The 3,810-nt window shown below is 39.3% G+C and overlaps 1 pseudogene; it reads left to right on the plus strand.

The window, feature by feature from the left end:
* Positions 1-368: 368 nt before the first annotated feature.
* Positions 369-2,506, plus strand: LOC145554320 (sodium/glucose cotransporter 1-like; annotated as a pseudogene).
* The last annotated feature ends 1,304 nt before the right edge of the window (positions 2,507-3,810 follow it).

The following is a 3,810-nucleotide window of genomic DNA, read 5'->3' on the forward strand; positions in this document are numbered from 1 at the left end:
CAAATCAGATACAGTGTCACCAAGAAAAGAAACCACTCTCGTTTTCTTGGGATTGCAAACATGACTGATTCCATTTACTGCCTCATCTCCAACAATAAGCACTCTTGGCATACCTTTCGTTTTCCTGGTGGTCACTTTGTCCTTCGGAGCTTTGTGCGGTGGATGCGTTGGTTTAGCCTCATTGCTGATGTTTGAAGGTGGGTTTTCACTCAGAGGCTCGTGCTGAAGTGCAGAAAATTTGTTTTTCAGTGGGATTCCCACGGAGTCAGGATGTTTTGAGGCTCGGGCTGGTCGCTTTGTCCTTGGGAGTGGGCTCGGTGTAGTCGTTTTGGTTCCAGCTGCTTGTTTGCTATTCTTTGGCGGAGCAGATGTTAAGGTTGAAGGTGGGTTTCGGCTCAGAGCCGGCCACACTGATTCATCCAGGTGAGGGGTTCTCCCCGTTAGTCGTCTCATGGAATCTGCAGTGAGACTTTTGTTTCGGCTTGGTGCCCTGAGCGATCCAGGGTGAGCTGCTTGGTGCGGGGTGCACGACCTCTCCGCTGATTTGAGGAAGAGTTGTTTCATATCCACAGGTAGCGTTGATCTCAAAGTTCACCTCCAGCCGTTGAATCTTCGTTTCTAAAAACTGAAGTCGTTGTAGAATACTGCTAATGTCCTTGGGGTCGGACGGGGGAATTTTGCCCTAGTTCAACTTGGAGGTGAAGAAAAGTGAGGTAAAAATAAAAGTGAGAAAATCTCCCGGTCTTTAGGTTTGAAGTAATCCAGTTATGATGTCAATAATGTGAATAAAACCATAAAAATTGTGACTTTAAAAATAATTCACAAGCAAAGTTATCAGTAAGGACGGGAGAGAGCAGGATAAGCTGTTCCTCCTTCAGCTGCCAGAGTGATCTAATAATTCCTAACTCTCTCTCCCTGAGATGGCTTTATTCATTAACACCTAAAGCAACACACACACAGTTAGGTGTATGTGCTCGAAGACCGCGTTAAAGCAAGCCGGCTCTGCGACCAGCCGGCCCAGCACACGATAAACAAGTGCGCGGCAGCTCAAGACATTATGGTCCACCCATTTACGTGCTGCTTTCACAATAAAAGCGCACATCCGGTCCATGTTTGAGCTATTCAAAATAGGTTTCCAGCCGCTGCAGTTGCAAAAAGAAAATAATATATGCTGAAAAACTAATACAAAAGCATAACGTGTATATATATATATATATATATATATATATATATATATAATGTAGATTTATGCTGAGAAACTCTGTTTCTGCTACCACATCTGGATGACAGAGGGACACCTCTAGAACAGAACAAGAAAGTTGCAACTAGATCTGATGTATAATTTCAAAATAAAAGACTATTAAAATAGTACTTTGTATCTTTTCCCCCTAAGTTGCCATGCACATTGCTGAGAAACTCTCTTGTTTTCAATGACTGCTACCACTTCTGGACAGAGGGACACCTCTAGAACAGAACCAGAAAGTTGCAACTAGATCTGATGTATAATTTCAAAATAAACCATTCACAAAAACACTGGCTTTCAAAAAATACAGTATGTGAACATTTAAACAAACAGTCAGAATCTTCATGGATGCAAAACTATAGGTCATCAGCAAGTGTTCCCTTAAATAACAGAATCTACAGTGTTAAACGAATTTTTCAGTTATTTTAAAATATACAATTTTTCTAAACTATCTATAGATTGGAGCGTCGCTCTTTGCCAGCAACATCAGCAGCGTCCACTTGTAGGCCTTGCTGGAACCGCAGCAGCTTCTGGGATAGCTATTACTGAATTTGAATGGAATGTGAATAATTGTTTAAATGTGTTAGCATAAAAACTAAACTCATAGCAATGTGGTTTGCAGAAGCTAAAATTAAAGTTGGAAACTTGTATTGTGTGTTTCAGGCACTTGCTAATGTTGTAATTCTGGGATGGGTCTTTGTACCAATCTACATCAAGGCAGGAGTAAAGAAGAAGACGGAGACCAGATCTCACTAACTATCACAATTATTGAGCCTTGAAAAGGCAAAGTATCATTATTATATTTGTCTAGGTGATTACCATGCCGGAATACCTGAAGAAGAGGTTCGGAGGAAAGTGCATTTGCCTCTATCACTATGCTGTCCCGTTTCCACTTTTTACCTCAGGTGGCCTGGCTGCAGATTTACACAGACACCTTACAGACCGTCATAATGCTTACAGAATCCTTTATTCTCATGGGTTTTGGTAACATAATGTTTTCCTTGTTCATCATTTCACTTGCAACTCTTGACTTTAATGCTACATTTCTGAGAAGTAAAAGTGTAAACCAGTTAAAGTAGGGGCTATGAGAGATTCCAGGACCTCTACTGGACTGCAATCCCCTCAGTCACTGGAAACATCGGCACAGAGTGCTGCCAGCCTCGGTCAGACTCCTTCCATCTTTTCAGAGATCCAGTAACAGGAGACCTGCCCTGACCTGGTGTTTGGACTCACCATCCAGGCCACCTGGTTCTGGTGCACTGATCAGGTTGGTAAAAAACATGATCATCTGCTCTGAGCATGGAGACCCTCACTCCACTAATTCAGTAACAGGTTTTACAACCTAACAGAAACAATGAAAAGTCAAACTCATTTAGTTGATTTTACATAACTGTGCTGTAAGCCTGACAGTTTTTAAACTAATTTCATAAAAACCCTTTAAAGGATCATAATCATTGATCTGAACTGCAACTCCCTTGGAAATAATCTCTAATTTCATAAGAGTAAAGTTGAAGGCAAAGAAAGTGAAGGCAAATTCTTCACTTAAAAAGTTTTTTTTTTCTTTTACTTTGATGGTTTGTTCCTGGGAAAATAGGGAACTGCAGTTTGAGCTCATTCTTGGTATATTTGTTTATGGAAAATACAACCTGACATAAACATAATAAACTCACAAAAATATGTAAAAAACCTGGTATTATCCCTTGAGTTCAAAAGTACAGTAACCTCAGCAAAAGGTCACTTTGAGGCTAGGTTACTTATTACTTATGGTTATTTAATGCACGCGGTGAACATGCTGTGAAATGTGCATGTTGTGTAACACAAAAGACTTGAAATAGCCACATGGACCATGCTGCACTTATTTAACACATAATCACTGTAGAATTCCTGCAAGGCATTTTCATTTAGTCATAATTACCCAAAATAAACATTACATAAAATTCCACTTTAAATCCATCATTCATAAATGTGCTGTAAGCCTTGCAGTCAGCTAAAGGTTTTCAGTGATTGAAGCTGACCCACTGCTAATAGACCTCTGATCCATCCTATCAAGCTGTTAGAGTCATAATTCCTATGAGATAAAAGTGCAAAACATGATTGTCGGATAAGTGAGACGTAGTTATACACAGGCACAGCAGGAGGACAGAGCACACTCTTACACGGATACTTTGGTTAGACAAATGGAGCATCAATTATTTCTAGATAACTTAATTTATGAATAAGTCACAAGGTGGAACGTGTATATGAGTGATGGCCAAAATGCCAGTAGATGCTATCCTTCAAACTTACAACTAAATTTAACTGGGTGCTCAGCATTTTATTCTATGAAATATGATTTAATCCAAAACAAGTGCACCATTTTCTATCTTTATGTATTTAGATAGAATGGAATAGCTTTTACTTTGGCTTTCTACAAGATAAGTTCACAAAATACCAAGAAGGACCAAGTGAAAAATAAAATAAAAACAAGCCAAGTAAAAAAATGTTTTGTAAAAGCTTGTATCCAGTACAGTAAGCATGGATTTTTTTGTCAACTGAAGGTGCTATATAATTTTGATAATTTCACATGT

The sequence above is a fragment of the Poecilia reticulata genome, chromosome 12 (genome assembly GCF_904066995.2).
Source record: "Poecilia reticulata chromosome 12, P_reticulata-male-v2, whole genome shotgun sequence".
In the NCBI taxonomy this organism is placed as follows: Eukaryota; Metazoa; Chordata; class Actinopteri; order Cyprinodontiformes; family Poeciliidae; genus Poecilia; species Poecilia reticulata.